Raw genomic sequence first — 22,083 nt, 5'->3', positions numbered from 1 at the left:
TATAGTAAAGTGAGTTGCTGAATCCCCAAAAGTTCTGAGGAGCTTCTCCTTCGGGTCCAAAACCCTAGGGGAAGCTCAACCCTGGAAGCCACCCATCTCAGATCTGAAGCAGTAGCCAGAGCCAAACAATGAAGCACCAAGGTCCCTAAGTGAAGGAAAGGATCCTCGGATCGAAACCCAACCTGTCAGAGTCGATGACAATGTTACAGCTCCGACGTGGACAGAGAATTGACCAGAGTCGAGGAAACATGAAGTCTCAGATCCAATGTAGGTCAACCTTGGCTAAGGTACTATCCAGGGGTTCTGATTCAGAGGATCAGATCGGACAAGGAGCCATAACTGAGCGGTGGCAGGAAGAAATATCTCTACAGGATCCAACAGTGGCTGAAGGAGGTAGCACCCCAACTGAATCTTGGTCCATAAGAAATGCTGCCTCATTCTATCCACATCTGCTTCTATAAGACTCCTGGAGGATGTTACTGACTGGAGATGAACCTGATGAAGGAGGTCTGGAATAAGGAAGATGTTCCTGTAAGATGGGAGACCTAAGCTTAGAAGATACTGGTTCTGGGGAGAAGCGAGGAGGAGCCACAGGGCCTACCACAATAGGATTCAAAGGAGGCATAGATAAACTATGAAATAAGAGAAATCAGCAGAAATTTGGAGGTGGGGAAGAAAATATTCCTGCAATAAAAATTTTAAACAGAGATATAACAGGTTGAAAGTCTTAGATTTCGATAAACTGCAAAGACCACTCCTGAGCTTCACAGCACCCATCAGCTCCAGAAAGTGGCAAACAAGATTCAAGGTAGCTCCTTCTGCACATGGAGATCATGGGTAAGGGCAGGAGCCTTAGCAATGTATCGTAAGCTTCGAAATGTCTGAGGATGGATCTGACGTTGAATCAGACCCCACAAGTAGAGAAATAGATGGAAAATACATCAGGTCATTTATTCATTTATTTATTTTCAATTTGTTTACAGGGTAAGTGGCTGGTTTACTGACCCCTTTCAGCCACAACCAAAAAAAAAAAAAAAAAGAGTACGAAGTGACTCCATATGTAGAGTCATTATATAGTCAATTTACCATGACTATAACAGTTGCATAGTTGTAGAAATATTCAGGTGTTAAGTAACAAGCATAAGCACTTTTTAGTTTGTATATTATACTTAGAACATATGCCATATACAAATAAATTAATGTAAACTTCATCTTATATGTATAACAGATATGCTATGAATAAACTATACATGTTAAGTTTATAAACTTCCATGAGATATAAATGCATACAAAACACATACTATATACTAGATAAGTTTGCTTAATATTTCAGTTCAAAACTTTGTCTTAGCCTGTGTCATGAAAGTATAAACATTTGGCTTCCTTAAATTTTTTTTTTTTAAATTTCCTTCAATGATTTTTTTAAAAGTATCCAAAGTGAGGCTGTTTTTTTTTTTTTTACTTCATTTGGTAGATTGGTTGTTCCAAAGTGCTGAATCCATTGTAGAGAAGGCTCACAAAATTCTGTTCTGATTTGTGTATTTTAGAACAATTTATTTTTGTTCTTTAGTCCCTTAGAATATGCTGTATGTAAAGGGTCTGTATTGGAACATCGAATATTTAACAGTTAGAATCACTAAAGGTTGACCCTTAGTGATCGAACTGTTAAAACATCGAACGTTCCAAAAAAAAAAATAAAACCAAAAAAAACTAAATGGTGTAGGCAGGGGGGCAAGCCCCCCCACACTCCCCGCTACTTAAATATACCAACTCCGAGACCGCACTACATTGAAGTAAATGGAAATCTCCCCTTACGGAGATTTCCATTTACCTCTTCGATGTTCTGCGGTTTCACTATTCACATGTCGACAATGTCAGATTCGACATAGTTGGCTTTCGCGGATTCAATATAGACCGTATGTAAATAGTTACTACTAAAGATCATCAGTAAGGTTATTTAATTGTGTTTCTACTGTCAGCATTAAACTTGGATCATTGCAACTGCCTCAGTTAATGAGAAGAATCTGCACAATATCCAGCCATTGGGTCTTAGTGCAATTCTGGCAGACAATATATCTCTATCTGGGCTTCCTTCCAATCCCCATCTCCCATAAGAATTCTCTTAACTGGTCTAGTCACATGTCTATTAAGAGAAAAGGAGGGGATATTTCCACATCTCCTTCCTGCCAGAAACCCCAGAATGTACTCATTATAACAGTACATTTTTGTGAGACAAGAGCCTCCAACATGTTCAAGGGTAACACTGTTCGCACTTTGCAGCTCTATGGGGATACTCTTGACACTTGTCCTATATAAATACATCTTTACCAGCACTATATTCAGTATTTTCTAGTGATAACTAGTAAGAAATATGCACAATCACTAGTAACTGCAACAGTGTAAGCACAGGATGGGTCTATATTAGAACATCGAAGTTTCAAAACTTCAAATGTTCTAATATCAAACCCTATTCAGCAAAAGCTGAAAATATCGAAGCAACAGAAAACCAAATTTTTTCCTAGGGAAAGAATCTGGTTGTCTGTTTCTGTTGCTTTGGTATTTTCAGCGCTGTGGTGGAAAGTTACGGGTCGGGTTCAGGTAAGTGTGCGATTGAGTGCGGGTTAGGTTAGTTAGGGTTAGGGTGTGGGTTAGGTATGTGTGCGATTGTGTGGATGTGAGAGTTAGGGTGGGTTAGGTGAGTTAGGGTTAGGGCGCGGGTTAGGTATGTGTGCGATTGTGTGGACATGAGGGTTAGAGCGAGTTAGGTGAGATAGGGTTAGGGCATGGGTCAGGTAAGTGTGCGATTGTGTGGACGTGAGGGTTAGGGCGGGGTAGGTGAGTTAGGGTTAGGGCACGGGTGAGGTGAGTGTGTGATAGTGATGGACCTTAGGGTTAGGGTTTGGGTTAATGTAAGTGGATAGTTAGTGGTGTGTATATAGTTTAGTGTAGGGTTAGGTGTAAGATTTTAGGTGTATGTGTGTGGATTGCTGTTTGGTGTGCTTGTGTTGTGTGTATGTGTTTTGGAACAGCAAATTTTTTTCCCTAGGAAAAAATTTGCTGTTCTGTATGTTCGATGTTTTCGGCTTTCACTGAATAGGGTTCCATATTAGAACATTCAAATCTAACATGCTAGCAGTAATAACAAGGACTTGGATTCAAAGACGATATTCAAAAAGGGGAGTCATGACAGGGTATCCATACAAGTAAACATCTCTCACCCTAGAAGAGGAAAAGCCTCTTTGTTTGATGTAATCCACTAATGTATTAATGCATTATTTTCAAGGCAGACAACTAACCAGAGTAAAATGTACACACTCTCAAAATCAAGCAATGAAAAATGAAAGTTATGTACTCACAATAGCAACAAATCACTGTTGTCCGACTCTATCTGGTTCAACCTGTGTGAATTCGGATCCAACACCAACAAATTCAAAAGTCGTTAGCCAGCTAGGCTCCTCCTCCCTTACCCATAACTCCCCACTCCTCCATCAATCCCCAGATCGAGTTTGCCCCATGATATAAGCACAATGATATAACATATACAACTGAAAGTATATCTCCCATCACTTGGGATAAGACAACCAAAGGGAAGGGAAGGCAAGACGCCAAAGGGTGAAAAAACAACCCTCAATGTCTGATCATCACAAAAGGAAGACTTGCTATGTTAGCATAAAGACATGGGGCAGGAGGGTGGGGAGGCTTGTCAACTGTACAGATTTTCTCAAAATGTCCAGATTTTTGCGTCATGTTTTTGGTGTGTTCCTCCTAAAATCTGTACTTTTCTGGCAAATAACTGAGGATTGAAGTCATTAAATAATGACAAACATTTGAGTTTAAGACTCCACATCCTTCAGAAAATTCATGCTAATGAAAAACGTAGTATTCTATCAACTTTCTAAGTTTGTAAGAGTAATATTTAAAATCTGTCCCTATTTGTCCTCCCATCATTTTAGGCTTTTTCCAGATTTTTTGCTCTAAGAGGTTGAGAGGTATGCTGGATATAGATGAGATGTCTAGCTTATAATGTGACAAATGCTGTGTTGACCCAGCCAAGTAGCAGCAGTACAAATATAGCATGTGGAAACTCTAGAAAGGAAAGCCATAGAAGTAGCTACAGCCCTTGTTGAATGACCTTTAGGCTTGTGTAGAATGGTCTTACCTTCCAAGGAATATGCAAACAAAATATATTCTGACAGCCATTTATATAAAGTCACTTTAGGCACAGGGGAACTCTGTCTGGATTTAAAAAAAAGGCAAACAGCTGACTTGATTTTCTGAAGGAATTAATACGATCAAGACAGAATCTCAATTGCTTATGTACACCCAGACAAGGTAAAAGATGTTCTTTATTCTATGTTGGAAATACATTTCGTAAATTTAAAGAAAGTATATATGAACACACTGCAGACATAAAGAACAAAAAGAGCACAAATGCTTTGTATAGGCACCATGAGTTGAATCCTACCCACACTTTTGGCTTTTGCATTATTCAGCAAGTGAAAAAGGATATTTGTGGTGAAATAACTGATGCACACTTGAATGATAAAGAATTAAGGTGGCAGATTAGGTTGGATGCACTATCACCACCAGGCTTAAATGATGGCTGTTCGATTACATCAGTTTTGAAATTAAAAATTACAAAACATGATTTTATATTGGTTGTTAAATCTTGTGATACAAAAGGGTTAATGTTTTGTCTTTGTTCTTTAGTATACATGTGACAATTACAAGAAGTTGATTGCTTAATGTTTTATATAAAAGACGTGTTTTTAATTAACAAAATGTTCTGATGAAGTTCCTTAATTTGGAATGAAGGCACTAAACAACTTGTTGTGAATAAAGAGTTTTCCCGAGCATTTGGAAGTTCCACTGTCATTTCCTTTGTTTGGATTTGGAGTTTGCCTACAGTAACAGCTTTTTTGTGGAACACCAATTGAGGGGGTGAAGAATCAAGAGCTTGCAACTCTGAAAACCTTCCTGTGGAAGTAACTACTACTAAAAACAAAGTCTTCCAAGACAAAATCATCAAGTAAGAAGTAGCTGAAGGTTCAAAAGGGAGAACAACTAGAACCTGGAGAATGAAGAGGATATCCCATGTAGGGACTGGATCCCATACTGGAGGACAAAGGAGAAAGGGACCTTTGAAAAAAACCTTGAAAATCCTGAGGGAAGTCAAAGGCATACTTTCCCTACCAATGTGAAAATTAGAAATGGTTGCTAACTGTACTTTGATAGTAGAAAATCTAGACACTGAACTAAATAACTGCTATAAAATCCAAGATGGTCTCCAAAAAAGCAGAAAAATGGTCAAGTCCCCAAGCCTCCACCAACAAATCAAACCTCTTGCACTTACTGGCATATATTTTTCTTGTAGATACCTTTTGAGAAGAAGACAATAAGAACAAATGCCTGAGAAAGCCTGAGATTCCTGGTCATCAAGGGAACTGGAATGACTATGTGGTCAACTGAAGACACTGAAGATTGGGGGATCCAAACCTGCTGGATGAGAAATGAAATACAGAATGGGGTATTTCAGAAGAGGCCAAAGTAAGGGAAACCACACCTGGCAAGGCTTAAAGGGGACAATGAGGATAACTGTGGCTCTGCAGTGGGCTGCTTTCTGTAGAATCTTTACCATCAAAGGAATTGGGAGATAAGTGTAAAGTCCCGGGGGCCAAGAAAGCACCAGAGCATCCCTGGGTGACTGATCTGAAGGTGGAAGGATGGCGTAATAACTGTTGCACTTAGTGTTGGACATGGAGGAAAACAGGTCACAACATTGAAAAATCTGAGCTGCCACTCCCCACTAACCCAGGAGGGAGGCATCTGTGGTGAATGTGGCCAAAGAAGAAGGAATTGCAAATGGTCTCCCTTCAGTTACCATGTAGGACTGCAACCAACACTGAATTTGTGACACTCTTGTATTAACCATATAAGGAAATCCAAGGGATGAGTCAGGATGGACCACTGAACAGCCATATTCCACTGTAGGACCCTCATGTGATATCTAGCTAGGAGAACCAGTCCAATGGACACTGCCATATGAAGAAGAAGTTTCATAAGTATGAGCCAGTGGTTTTAGAGTTGCAAACCCAGACAGGTTTCGAGCTTGAAGACTGAGAACTCTGGAGCATGAGAGCCTGGCAATGTGATGGATCATGTCTAAATAACATCCTATGAACTCTAGAACTTGTACATGCTGAAGACTCAGTTCTGGACACTTGACTATAATTCCTAAGTCATAGCACAGTTGGCCTGGCCAAGATCAAGGATGCCTTTGTGGGGGCACTGAATTTATAAAGGCAGGGGAAAGACTAGAAAACCCTGCAGCCAAAGCTAGGCTGCGACCACTGCCATGTACTTGGCAAACACCCTGGAGGCTGTGGTGAGACCAAATGGCAGGGCATTGAATTGGTAATGTGTGGCTCCCAGCTGGAAGCAAAGAAACCTCTGGGAACACCGATCTATCTTTATATGACTGTAAGCACATCCAATCATCCTTCCTCAGAAGAAGTAAGATGGACTGCACCATGACCATCTAGAACTTGGTCTTCTTGACAAACTGGTTTAGCTTGCTCATATCCAAAACTGGTCTGAGGTCCTGTGGGTTTTTTAGAACTAAAAAGAACCTGGAATAGACTCTGGATCCTATCTGGTCTGGTAGGAACTCCTGAATTACTCAATTTAAGAGCAGCTTTTGAATTTCTGCCATTGCATAAAGTCTGTGATGAGGTGGAACATCTGGGAGATGTTTTTAGTGATAGTTTGGGACTTCTAAAAAGGGAATGCAATAACTTCTGCATAGAACTACATCTAGGTGTCTGAGGTGAGGGTTTCCCAAGCTTTTGGGTGGAGCACTAGATGACACCAGACTGGGTCTAGAGAAAAGTAGCTGGGCAACTCTTCAGGATTGCTGGAAAGGCCCGTCAGAAAAAGCCCCACTGAAGTTTAGATTCTGTCGATCACCTCTTACCCATGGGGGTAGTAAAGTGTACTCAGATGGCAGACAGACTCTTCACATTTCTTCGCTCCTCATCAGAGTGTCCTTAACCTTGGGCCAAACAAGCAGGACCCATCAAAAGGGGCAGTAATGAAGGATGCTTTGAACCAATCCGAAAAATTACACAATCACATCCAGGCATGGCTCCACAATGCAATCCCGGAGCCTGCCACTCAAGATGCTCTGTCAGCTGCATTTGAGATGAGTCTCATTGAAGGGTCTATATTATAACAGCAAATGCTTAAAATAGCAAACGCTGTATAATCAACCCTTAAAAATCAAAATGGCAAAATGCCGAACACACAGAACAGTGAATTTTTTTCCCCAGGGAAAAAAATCGTTGCACTGCCAAAAAAAAAAACACAAAATAAAGTGGGGGGCTTTGCTTCCCACACCCCACTACTTAAATATACCAACTCCGACATCACACCACAGTGGAGGAAATGGCAAAGTCCCGAAAATGACCCAGTGATTTTTTTTTCTTGGGAAACAAATCACTGTTCTGTGTGTTTGGGATTTTGCGGTTTTGATTTAAAATGGCTGATCAAACAGCATTCACTATTTTAAGCGTTTGTTGATATAATACGGAACCTCATTGAAACTCTGGTGATGGAAACCAAGGTGGTCATCTGAGTATCCATTTTTTTCTGGTTATCTGGAGACTGCTGTATCTTGAGGGTACTTGACACTTCAGGCACAAGGTCCTGCTGAAATCTTATCATGTGAGATAAGTAGTAAAGTGCTCTTAATGTGAAAGTGGATGAGGCACAGGCAAGCTTCCCTAATCAATCCAATGTTTCTGACTCCCTGTTCGGGTGGTTTGGAGAGGTCTCCTCAGAACTCTCCTTCTTGGTGGCCGCCATCACCACAATGGCATCAACAGCAGGACTCTTACTCCAATTAGGCTTGTTTTTGGGAGGGGTGAAAACTCTATCTGGCTTTCTAGGAATGGGTTACACTGTGTCCAGCTCGTTTCATACCCTTTAGGATACCAGGACTATAAGGGCATCTGTAGGAGAACCACCAAAGGCAAGGATGGGTCTATGCCAAAGTACTCCAGAAAACTGACTCTTCTGTAAAGGGAGCTTCTGGTACAGCCTCCACACTGGTGAAGTAGCTCCAATAAGCCACTAAATCAGGTGTCATCATGTGGGGACTTAGGGAAACCCTCTCCTTCCTTGGGGTCAGTATCCTCGGTGAGAGACTCCTCTGGGGAGTCCAAGTGCTTCTTCTTGCTTTTTTCATTCCCTGAAACCTCCCATTCTAAAAAGTTCAGGAATGAGAGGGAAGAGTCAGGAAGCTCCATCATGGGGCAGACCAGAAGCTGATTGATATAGGCCATCCTGCAGCAGACTGATGAATGGCCAGAGGAGCAGATGAAAACTGTAAAGGGGTGCCACCTGGAGAAATCTGACCCTTACCTCTAGAAGGGAATATCTTCTCAGTAATGTCAGAGGCTGAGCTGGAGGTGGGCCTCTTGGATCCAAGGATCCCAGAACCTGAGGGTACCAAAGACAGAACTGAACCCAAGGGAGCCATGCCTAGATTCAACATTGAGAAGGGAGCCAAACTGTCCAAAGCTGTAGCTCTGAGAGGAAGTGATCATCCCAAAACAGGAACTGTTGACCCTGACCCAGAAACCCCAGCTTTGATGCCACAGTTCTGAGGTGCTGACAGCCCTAAACAAGTCAGGGTTGAAGCCACCAAGGAACAGGATGGAGCCAAAGATAGCCAAACCAACAGATCCATTCTAGAGGATGGGAACTCATCTGGCCCCAGAAGACCTCAGATCCAATTGGACCTAGGGAAGAAGCCAGAAGGCTGGAGCTGAAGGTCCCAGCACAGGATCTGGACCCAAGGGGATAAGGCCTAATTTCATCTCTGCCTGTAAAATGGACCTCACCAGCTGCTCTAGTTTTGATGCGGCCCACCAACCTCAATGGCCAGGCAGAAGAAGACATCTAGGATGGTTTGAAGGGTCTATGCGATGATGATCCTACATGATGGATCCGATCTAGAGAAGGTCAGAACCAGGGTGGAGACAGGGAGTGTTGCGGGGGAAGGGAAAAGCACCATATCTGAAGGTGCACCTTGAGAACACTAGGAGACAGAGAGACATTCTTGTCTGATTTGGGTGCTGAATGTGATTGGCTCTAAGACATTGGAGCCAATATCTGCACTGGGGAAACCAAATGTCAGGGGACCTTTGGGTCTGGCAAACCGAACAGAGCAGGTCCAGTGGCAGATGCCGAAGAAGACCACTAATTCTCTGGTTTAGGCTGCTTGGAGTCTCGCAACCAGGACATCTTGGACCCAGTCTTGGGAGCTGGGGGAAAAGCCGCTCTAGAGGAGCCACACACAGGAACCAGAGGGTGGAAGCCCTTTCAAAAGAAAATTGACCCTAAACTCTTTAATGGTTCAAGATCCAAAGCTCTCATAGATGGAGCACCCCAAATCCAGATGCCCTGGATCCATAAAATAAATGCCTTTTAGGTGCATGTCCTGGGAAGGTAACTTGTGCCTACAGGACACACACTTTTTGACACCCTTGTCCATCTAAACAACTCCCAACTAACACTACAGTACAAAAATACACAGAAACACTACAATATGACAAATGGGAAAAAGGGTGGGAAAAGGATGACAAACTACACTACCTACCAAGCACTGCTAGGACAACACTAATTGCTTAGAAGGGTAATGGAAGAAAACATTTTACCAAGAGATACTGTGATAACTTTACAGTAATGAAAAAGTAGAGTAGAGCCAAAGACAGAGCTGCAGACACGAATAGCAGCAAACTAGATCTGGGAATTGATGGAGGAATGGGGAGTTATGGATAAGGGAGGTGGAGCCAAGTGGGCTTCAAACTTCTGAACTGTCTGATGTGAAATCCAAGTCAGATCTGAAGTCCCACAGGTTGCAGGTTGCCGTTAGATTGAGCACTCAACATAGGATCATGAAGCACTCATTCTTTGAGCCTTAAGTTGTCTGGACTACATCACAGGTCCAAAGGTGTGTACTAGGCTAATGACCATAAGGGCCTTTTTAAGTTTAGCCATATAGCCCACATCTCTGACAAGTTCTGGTACCCTTGAAAAGTGTAAGCAAGGGCCTGGGAGATAGACCCATTTACTGACTGTGTCCATTAGAAACATAGGTGCCAAACCACATCAGCAGCAATTTTGCAGAGAATACTAAAGGAGATATTCACACTGACTAAGGGAAATTTCCTCATGGCCTGAGGAAAGTAAAGTTGCATAAATAAAGTTAAAAGCTTCAAGGCACCTTTCATGTACCCCAAAGCCATATAAAAATAGCAGGCTGGGTGCCAAAAGCTTCAGCATTTTCTAGATTTAAGAAGGGATGCTATAGCTCTGAAATGAAAAACACTAGAAAGAAAATCCACTATGACACTTAACTACATTCATGATGGCATATATAGCCAACACCTTGGCAGTATATCAAAAACAAAACAAGGTGGATGGATGGAGGAGACATCTACTGCAATGGTGATCTATTAGAACATCTACGGCTGTAACAAGTTTACTTACACAACTGCTCTGTGTTCAACATTAGATCACTGTTGCAATAGCTTAAGTTATTTGAGTAGATTACTGCAACTTAGAAGCATAGAGCAGGAATGCATTCAAGAATCCAGGAACCCCAGAAGAATGCTTCTATCATAACTTATTCTAAACCTGGAAAAGGAGTCCAGTTTGTAAGGCTTTGCAAAAGTATGTACCAGAGGACCAAGCTTCTGTCTCTAGAACACTTAAAGTCCACCTCTTTTCCAAAAGCCACAGAAGAAGCCAAAGCCCTGGAAAGGAGAACCAACCATGCCTGGAAGTGACCTGTTATGGTGACAGTAGCAGAAAGAAACAGCATGAGACAACCACTTGGAAATTGTCTGTTTTGACACTGGTTATCCTATCTTTCTACCTTCACAGGGAGCAAAGCAAATAGCCGATTAGCCTTGCTGAATATTTAGTTATGTTCATATCTTGTCTGCCTGTGGACATCCAATGTACACAAGATTCTCTGTCCTTTGGTTTTAGTTTCTAGAAAGAATACAGGAAGATTAATAATACTGGCTCAAGATAATCTCTGAAAAAAAAAGTTTAATCATAAAATAAGGATTTGTTCTCAAACAGACCCTGTTCTAGTCAAAATGAGATAGGTTTGGCTCAGCATAAGAGCTTGTAACTTAAAGGTACCCTTGCAGTAGTCAGAGCAATAAGTAACACAGTTTTTATGTTAAATCTTCAATCAACTTAAAAATGTCCTGGTTCTTACTATGGTACCAACTAGAAAAATATTTTCCACTTATACATACATGGCTTCCTAGTATTAGTTTTGTAACCTCTTTTAGTATCTGCTGCACGTTCTCAGAAAATAGGTGCCTAAAGGCTATTAAAACTATCATCCAAGCAGTCAGCTTGTGTTTACAGTTAAAGTATATCTAACAAACCCTGTCTTGTTAGTAAATCTTGGCTGTGAGAAAGCCTGTGGTAATTGTCCTTGACCTTTGTCCAAAGAAAGGAGAACCACTATTGCCTATGCCAAAAGGAGTCACAACCACCATCTCTGGGGAATCCTCTTTGATCTTTTGATGAACCCTGGACATCAATGAAAAGGATGGAACAGCATAGAGGATCATTCTTGCCCATGGGAATGAGAAGTTATCTATCTTTCAGGCCTGTATTGTAGGAGTGCTGGGGCAGAACTTCTGCAAATGTTGGTTTTGAAAACAGTCAAACAGATCTATTTGAGGCATTTTCTTCAGTTCAATCATTTCCTGGAAGAATCGCCAGTGCAATTTCCATTTATGAGAGTCTGTACTGGTTCTGTCCAGCTTGTCTGCTATAATGTTTTGATCTGATGGAATGTATGAATTATGTAGAGTCAAACTGAGCTGAGTTGCTACCTCCCAAACTGCCATGGCAAGTCAGTGGTATTGTCTGTGACTACTTGCAGAGTTCCTGGATACCAGACATGATTTAAAGTCTTTTAAAGCATTCATTGCTACCACCATCTCCTTGACACCCACATGCTTTTGTCTGTCCTGCTTGTTTCATAGACCTTGCACTTTCACCCTTTTTGACACCCCACCCCCTGCAAAGCCAGATGTATCTGTTGTGACAGACCGTAAAGGAGGCAGAAACAAGAAGGGAAGACATGGGCTGAATGATAACGGGTTGGTTCACCCCCCCATGTAAATTCTTTCTCACAAACCCAAATAATGGAATCTGAAAAGTTAAAGGGGGTTGATGTAGGGACCAGTCTAACCTGAGGTACCACTGAATTTTTCTCATGTTAAGTCTGGTCAAACTTTATAAATATCATAGAGGTCATGAAATCCAAAATCCTGAAAAATTCTCTGTCAGACAGAGATTAATGTGAAAAGGTGAGGAAGTTCTCAGTACATTTGTAAGTTGTCCTGAGGAAGAAAGCCCCCTCCTAAGGAAGTATTCAGAAGACTTCCTGGAAAAAAAAAATATTCTGCGAAATATGGGTAAGAATTGATTTCTGCAGCTGAAACTCTAGAGTGAGAAAGAGTTTCTTGATACATCTCAGAAGTTCTAGACAATTGGAAAAAGTTTGCAAATATAAGACAATTGTCCACAAATGGAAATATGTGCATTCATTGAAGTTTACAGTAAGCAATTACTCGAAACAAAAATACCCTTGGTGCAGTCGACAGACTACAGGGTAAGACAGAAAACTGATATTGTGGGTCACATTTAGAAAATCTTAAAATCTAAATCCTTTACTAATAGGAACATGGTGGTAAGCATCTTTTAAGTCTAATGTTACCATAAAATTGGGGGGGGGGGGGTTGAAAAGTAAAAAGGTTTGAAGGAATGGCATTTTGAACTCTGAGATCTCAATATCCCTGGCTGTGTACTTCATGAACTACAAAGTGAACTGCACCACACCTGTGTGCCCTGTTCAATCACAGCCTCACTTCAGGCTTTGTCCCTACAAAATGGCGCACTGCTACAGTCATCCCTCTCCATAAAGGGGGAGCGACTACAGACCCTGGGAATTATTGCCCCATTAGCCTGACAAGTCTGATATGTAAGACTATGGAGCGCATCATCATGGACCTAATTAACAAGGATATAGGGAATCTTCAAACTCTGGATCCCACTCAATTTGGTTTTGTGAAGGGTAGACCATGCCTGCTCAACCAGGTTGACTTCTTTGAGTCAGTCACCAGAGCTGTGGATGAGGACAAAGCAGTTCATACAGCCTACCTTGATCTAGCCAAGGCCTTTGATACCATTCCCCACTCAGGAATTATTGATAGACTTACCAAACTAGACATCAACCGCTATATCACTAGGTGGGTTGCAAATTGGTTCACAGACAGAACCCACAGTGTGAAAGTAGCAGACTCCAAGTCAGACTGCCGACCAGTCAAGAGTGGAGTCTCACAGGGATCAGTCCTGGATCTTCTCCTGTTTGGCATCTACTTCTCAAAAGTCCAGGCCAACACGGAGGGGCTCTGGCTGACCAAGTTCGCCGATGATTGCAAGTTGGGAGCCATTATTAACTCCCCAAGTGATGTAGACATCCTACAGAAAGGCCTCACTGAGACAAATGACTGGTGTTGAAACCATGGCCTTAAGCTCTTAATGCCAAAAAATGCGTTGTCATTCCCTTTGGGAAAAATTAAATTCCTACTAATTACCACATTGATGGTAGCCCACTGAACACTGAAGGTGTTATAAGAGATCTGGGGACACAGGTTGACAGCAACCTCTCCTTCGACCACCACATTGCTGCTGTGATCAGAAACTGCTTCTATGTGGCACATCTCATTACCAAGGAATTTGCATCCAGGAAGAAAGAGGTCATCATCTCTCGCTACTCTTCCCTTATTAGACCAATCATTGAGTATAATGCCCCATTTGGCATGTACCTCACTAAACACCTGCAACAGCTGGAAAGGCCACAAAAGTACCTCACAAAGAGGATCCAAGGCCTTAAACACATGTCCTACATGGACAGACTCAGAAAACTCCAGCTTTTCTCTGTCTCATTTCATCTATTAAGAGGCAATCTCTGCTTGACTTACAAAGCCATGTCTGATCCATCCCTGTTAGAAATTTTACACCAAATGAAATCCCAATCCCTCCGCACCACACGCTCCAGGGAACTCAACCTCATTACCACAATCAACAGAACATGCTGGAGGGACAGGTTTATAACCCAGAGACTGTCCATGCTCTGGAATAGACATCCCATACATGTCAAGCAGAGCACCTCATTGGCCCTTTTCAAGAGAAATCTTGATGAGTGGATGAGAAATAGAAAGTTCACCCCGGGGATCACTCCAGTGGCTCTACTTGATAAAGGCACCGGGAACTAACGGCGGCATGATGCCAGGGCACTTCTATGGGCTAGGCTTGTAAAGGCTCCAGGGCTATTGACCTAGTACACACCTATGAATCTATATACAGATTGGGAAAGGAGAGGCCCAGAAATGATCTCAAGTTCCTTATTTCTTTAGCACCAGAAGGATCCTTGAATAAAAAAAACATTGTCCATCTCATCGGAAGGTACTACTTTTATGATCCATGAGGCACAACATGTGATCCAAAACTGGAGGGAAAATGGGCTGTTTGGTTCACAGGATAAGGAAGAATCCTCTAAAAAGGAGAGAAGGGCTCCAACTGTTATCTGTACCCCAGATGGATGAGTCACAGAACCAATCTGTCTGAGACAATCTGATGCCACTGGGAAAGATGAAGCTCTGGACTGACTGACAGTTTGCTAGCATGGGAAGGAGAAGTCTGAAGAATGCCAATAATGTTCACTTCCGAATACAGTCCTTTTTACATGAAAGGAGTTACAGTCCAAGAAAAGTATGTCCTAATTTACTAACTCTGTAAAAACCTGAACAGCAGAAGAAAAGAAAATAGGTAAAACGTTTACAAATGACATACAACCAGAAGACAGTCCTTCAAATGTGACACACTGCTCAAGTCAATGTCAAATGACAATGTGAAAAGGATTGGACTAGGGAAGTCAGTAAGTACATCAGACTTAGTTAAGAGCAATGGTTAATGAATCATCAGAAGGCTGTCTAAAATGGCAGACTAAGGGAGTGGAATGAATATGCCACAGTTAAAGAAACAAGGAAGGCAATCTTATTTTTTTTTTCTTTTCTTTTCTAGGGAGACTTCCTGAACAACGACCAACTAATGGTAGGAGCACTATCCTGAAAATCAGGCACCCTAGCCCAGTTATGTGGTAAACCTTCACCCACTCCTTCTCCTGAAACAAGAAAGAGTGGTTCTCCCTTACAGAGAGATGATAACCCTACAGCTGCAGAAAACTTGTTTAACTCACAGTTCTTACTGACTTCCTGAGAAATTACACCAGAGTGACTGAGAGACACTGATAAGCAGTCCAAGAAACACATTCCAACCACAGCAGAGTAAGCCATCAGCGGATGAGGCATTGAGGGAGCCATCCTGACACCCAAAGACTCTTAAGAAATGTTCTTTCTGTTGCAGATGGGGAAAAAGAACAACAGAGGAGACTAGTACATTTTCAATGGTTTAGTCAAGAAAGAAGCCTGAAAGATAGGTAGCATAGCCTGCATGAGTTAGTAAATCTCGTGACAGGCAAGGAAGTATTTTCAGGTAAAAAATGAAATACAAAACCACAAATGCACGATGCCTTGCCCCTAACACACAAATATGTAGAAAATAAGATTTTATAAATTTTTTTAACAGATTAAAATCCTCTCATAAATCATGACAGTTTATAAAATGTAACCTTCCTAGCATAAAAATTATAGATTCACACAGAAAAAAGAAAGAAAGACAAATTTTTCTCAGAAAAATGAAAACATGGAAGATGGTATTCTTCAGCAATGTACGTATTTGCTCACTGTTCCAAGATCACTAGCCGACTATCAGTTCCACAAAGTCTACAGAGGAAGTGCACTTAGATGGCAAGAAACCTCTGAAGCATTGGTGCCCAAACTGCTCCATCTATGTGGCTCTGCATGAGACCCCAACAGTTAGAGTGTATGGAAGGTACGCTAAAGATTTGAAAGCTGGTCATTGGTCTTATCTTTGGCAGTATAGAACCTCAGCAGCTTAGGCTACTGCAAAAGTGATCTAATGTTCAACATCTTCCCCTGCTCTTTTTGATAACTGGTATAGGATCTTTTAAATCTACCTAAACTACCACCATCTCAGGCAGATGGGACCTTAGCTTAACATCTCTCCAAAAGATGGCACATTGAAGAGTGCAGCCCATCCCATGCAACATTCTAATGTCACTATTACAAAATTAATCTAACCACACAGTGATGGTATAGAACACACATATTTCTTATATTTGAGCACAAAAGGCAAGCAAGTATTCCTATTGTATTAATCAACCTATAAAAGAACCTTACTTGATGGGTCCTTGGCTTAGTTCATCATCTCCTTTTCCTGCAAGGGTAATAACAGCTTCAAACATCAGTCTCTAGAACTTTTGTGGCATGAAGTAATTCAAAAGCCTGAAGTCTCAGATATGGTAAAGATTAGCAGTCATCTTAGGAACCAGAAGAAACTGGAGTAGAATCCCTGCCTCCAACTAAGAGAGAAATTGGTGGGCTACAGTCCCGTGATTAACAAGGAGAAGATATATAGAGATAGTTAGGCACATTAACAGTGTCTCTGGAATAACTAATAACAAAGTCATATAGGGATCAGGGAGAAGTCAAGATTAGCTGCAGTTTGAGCAATCAAGGAGGTAAAAGATATCACTCCATATTTCTGCGGAAGACACAGACCAGCCAAGCGGAAGGCTTCCTTAGCAATCTAAATAGCCACAGAGACACCAGCCAGCAAACTTTACGGGAGCAATGGGTCTATATGGCAGAAGCCAGGACATGAGGTGGAATTATCCAGATAAAAACATTGGTTATCTGGTACACGCACTGCTGGAATTGTTTAAGGTACTGATTAGGATTAGTATGTGATACCTTATTTGCTTAGATAAAGTACAGCTGTGTAAGTCCTACTTCTCTGTGACAATAGATGTTCATAGAACACACTGGCATATGGGTAGTAGCACCGTGATACCCTCCTCTGGCAGAGTATTAAGCACAGAGTCCCTCCCACTGCCTATCTGTGGGTGTGATGGACCAATCACCTGGCAATACAGGGACTGCCTTGCAAACATACAGACAGGATCATTTCAGTTTTCTAGGGTACAGCAGGAAGATGGAAAATAAAAGTTATGTATTCACCATAACTATGCATTTGTGTTGTCTATTTTCATTCTTCCTCAACTGAGAGGTCTCAGATCAGACCTCAGACCTTGCTCGGCCACATTTACTTAAGACTCTCAAATCTGACTCTCAGGGTCCTCCTCCACCCATAATGCCCCAGAACCCTGTAATACCTTAGACTGTGTTTTCTGCCTCAAAAGCAAAAATGACTAACTACAAGCCAGTATAAAAGGAAAGCCAATAAGAAAGAAAGGGGCTCAAACATGGAATAGCGGTTACTTATTCACTATCAGGTCACTTGCAGAGGAAAAGCGAAGGGGGAAAGTTGAGGAAGAATGAAAATGGACAACACAGATACATATTTATGTTGAGTACATAACTTTTATATCTGATGTTGTCATTTTCATTCATTCTTCAATTGCTGGGACAGAGTAACTAGCTAGGTGGATCTGGGTGGCCCTTATGGAAGGATATTCCAAAGTACTGCAGAATCAAAAGCAGCCCTGTTTCTGGAGATTAAATCCAATTTATAATGGGCAATAAAGGTATAAGCATTGGTCTAAGTGACTGCATCACAAATATCATCAATGGACGCTCTGGACCAAAAGGCAAAAGTAGCTATGATTTTGGCAGAGTGAGCTTTAGGAGGTCTAGGCAAAGAAAGACCTTGTCTGCTGTAAACAAATTATATGTAATCTGTTAACCACTTTCCTATGGTAATTTTGGAAAATGGTTTTCCCAATCTGTTGGAGGCAAAGGAGATAAACAACTGATCTGTTTTCCTGAAGTTTTTTTGTCCTATGGAGATAAAACTGGAGCTGTCTGTGTAAATCTAAAAGATGAAGCATGTATTCTCCCTTGCTGGGGAAGAAGAACAGGTAAAATGATGGCCTGGTTGATTGCCTCTGAGACTACATTGGGCAGGAAAGAAGGATTAGTTCATATGGAAACCCTATCTTTATGGAAAACCAAATAAGGGAATTTTGAAGAGAGTCTTGCTGAGGTAATAGCAACTACAAAGACCATTTTCCAGGAAAGAAACCTGAGGTCAGATTTGCCCGATGGCTCAAAGGGGCTCTGAGTTAAACTCTGCAGTAGCAGCATTAGATCCCAGGGTGGAGTACAGTCTAACTGGAGGCCTAAGCAGAAAAGTACCTTTAAGGAAAGCTTTACATAATTTGGATGAAGCTTGAGGAGAAGCTTTGTCCCCTGTATGATAATTCAAGATCGCTGATAAGTTTTTCTACCATCAAAGTTCAGTTATCTCCCTCTTGAAAAATAGATGCTAGGAAATCCAGGACAGCAGGAATAGGGGCAGTAAGGGGATCCACATTTCTATGTTGGGCCCAACAGCTAAACCTTTTCCATTTACTTTATATATTCCTGGTAGAGGATTTCTGGGATGATAGTAATATATTGTGGACTAGGGAGGAAAATCTGGGCTGTCTAATCACTAGAGGAATTGGATAAACCATGCGGTTAATTTTAGGCCTGCAATGTCCGTGTGCACCATCCCAATGGAATGACAGCTCAAATGTGGATTGGGGTCCAATGTCTAAGGTGGACATCAGAGATGAGACCAAAGGAAGTGATAATAACCTGCTGAGTCTGTCTGCTAGCACATTGGATTTCCACAGTTAGAAAGCAGCTGGAGATCAGCCACAGCCACACGCTCACTGTTTCTCGACAAAGGGGATACGATGGATTCCCCCATTTGTTGATGTACTAAATCACAGACATGTTGTCTGTTTGGATAGCAATCATCCCCAGAAGGAGAGATTCCTGAAAGGCATGCAATGCTAGGAGGACTACCCTCATCTCCAGGAAATTGATATGTAGATTGGTCTCTTCTGGGGACCATGTGCCTTGGAATGTATGTCCCAAAAAATCCCCCCACCCTAAATGGGAGGAATCTGTGGTCACTGTGGCTAAAGGGGGTTGAAACACAAAGTGGCGTCTGTGACAAACGTAATTGGACTGTACCCATCAAAACAGATAATTTCTGCAAAACTGAGAGCTGTATTGGTGACAACACTGGAATTGAAGAATCAACCATGGAACAGCTAAGAGTCCATTGAAAAATGCGCATATAGAATTGAGCTATATGGATCAAGGTTAAAACAGCCACTACAGACCTTAAAGCCTGAAGGACCAGTCTAGTTGGGTGAGAGTGGTGTAAAAGAATCTGCCTCACTTAACATCTTATAGACTGTACTCTGCTTGAATGAAGAAACGCTGGCTCACTGGTGATGTCCAGCTGAGTGCCTACAAATTCCATGACTTTGACAGCAAGTAAGACTTTGTAAAGTTGATTGTAATGCCTAAAGAATGACATAGTTGGAGCAGGTAGTCCCTGACATTTTTGAGGAGATGCTTGGTTGGGATGGTGATGAGCCAGTTGTCTAGGTATGGAGTCATTCTGACTCTGAGCAGTCTTAGATGAGCTGCCATCACTGCCATACACTTGTTGAATTCTCAGGGGGCTGTGGTGAACTGATAGTGACTGCCCCCCAGCCAGAGGTACCGATATCTTTGGGAGCATCTGTTCATTTTGATGGGATAATATATGCCTGAAGATTGACAGAGCATATCCAGTCATCCTTTAGTAGAAATGGCAGAATGGACTGAAGAATGACCATCTGGAACTTGGACTTCTTTACAAACTGATTCAGACTGCTGAGATCCAGAGTGGGTCTTGGGTCCCCTGTCTTCTTTGGCACTAAAAAGAACCATGAGTAAGTCCTAAATCCTCTCTGGTCTGGTGGAACTTCTTGGATCACTCTTTTGTCCAGCAGCATTTGAATTCTGATGCTAACTTCCACTGACTGAGTAGAATGTCAGGCAGTCTTTTCCTTTTGGTTGTTGGAATTTGCAAAAAGGGAATGAAATAGCCTTTGGATATAATTTTTAGCACCCAAGTGTTGTTTGTGATTGATGCCTGGACTTCTGGGTGCAGAGACAAGCACTCCCAACTGCCTTCAGAGAAGAGTTATAAACCCCTTGGTTTTGCAGGCCTCCTCTGCTGCAAAAGTGGTGTCTTCCATGGGAACTTCCCCCTCTGCTTCTGGGTGAAGTTTCTCGCCATGAGTCCTGGAAAGGACTTTGCGACTTATGGAACCACATTTTTTTACCTCTGCTCTGATTCCTGGAAAAGGATGTCTGAGAGGTAAAAAAAAATATTCCCATGGCAGACAAGGTATTCTCATCTTACTCATTGAGGGAGAGCATTTCTTTAACTGTTGGGTCAAATAAGGAAGATCCATCGAAGGCAGCACTGATGAATGAAGACCTGAAGGTCTCTGCAAAATCACATAAGCGCATCCAGGCATGTCTCTGAATGGCTATGCCTGAAACTGCCACCCATGAGACACCTTCAGCTGAGTGGGAGATCAACCTCTTTAATGTGTTAGAGATAGACTGGAGGGTAGCCAGTTATGAAGATAGCTGTTTGTGCTCCTCCACAGACATGGACCCAGGAAGAGACTTGGAAATTCTTTAATCAAGTCTCTTCAGTCTAGTGAAATGTACCAAATAATTCAGTGACTGAACAGCAAATGCTGCTGAAGCATAAATGCACTTTTCAAATGTGTCCAACACCCTGGACTCCCTGTTGCAGGATGGACAGAAGATCTCTTTCAGGTGGCTCTTTCTTAGTGGCCACCACCACAACCATGGTATTTACTGGCATTCCCTTACTCCAGTAAGGCCTGTCTTTAGGAGGGGTGAGAAATGTATTGAGATGACGAGGAATGGGCTCCATGGTATTTGGTTCCTTCCATGCCTGACAAGACACCAGATATATAAGATCATCAGCTGGGGGGGGGGGTAATCCAGGACATAGGTGGACTGGACCCGAAGGCTTCCAGAAACACCAAGTTCTCCTGGGAAGGGGGTTCAGAAGACTATCCACCCTAGGGGGACTGGCGCAGAATGAGTCAGTGACATATTCTGAGATGAAGACCTAATTTTCTTTGGATCTGACACATTGACTCTTGGAATTCTCAGACCCAAGGGCTGTAAAACTAGATATATTGGAGAAGGAGCAATAAGTGGATGAGAAGTAGGTCAGAGGCTTACAGATCCAATGGGAGACAGAGTCGATAATACCCCCATTTGAATCTAAGCCCTGAGAAACTTCTTCATCATCCTATCCACATCTGCTTTGGATAGGCTCCAGGAGGACCTGATAGAGGACAAGGTACATGGAAGACATACAAAAGTTCAGGACCATACTCTAGTAAATCAAAGTCCACAGCAACAAAACTGTATCCAAAATAAAAAAAAAAAAACACGCCAGACTTCAAAAATGCTAATTTATTAAGACAACAACGCTTTCAGGATTACAATTCCCTTCTTCAATGTTTGTTAACACAATCATTATACATTAATTAAATACCAAACTGAAGTAGATCACAAGATACAAACCTCCCCAATCACAACACTTCTCCAATAAAACACTCATTAGTACAGAGACATTTAATATTAAGAATAAAACAATATCTGTAAGAAATATATATTTAATATAAAATATATATGTAATACATATAAAATGCAAGAAAAGAACAATATCTACAAAAATATGTAAAAAATTTCATAGACCACTTATATTTTATTTTAAATTAATTTGCTTTGCCCTTAGTACTGGTTTAATGCTAACCATCGCATTAAGACCTGGTAAATGATCAGTCTGTAAACGTAAAATCCACTCATATCCCTTCACCTCAAGTCTATTATTATGGTCACCACCTCTGATATTTTATGCATACATTGTATTACCCTAAGCTTAGTTATGGGCCATACCATAATCAATTATAGTAGTTGATCTTAACCTTTTCAA

The sequence above is a fragment of the Protopterus annectens genome, chromosome 10.part0, assembly GCF_019279795.1.
Source record: "Protopterus annectens isolate FY-2018-M chromosome 10.part0, PAN1.0, whole genome shotgun sequence".
NCBI lineage: Eukaryota > Metazoa > Chordata > Ceratodontiformes > Protopteridae > Protopterus > Protopterus annectens.
This window is presented reverse-complemented; position numbering follows the sequence as displayed.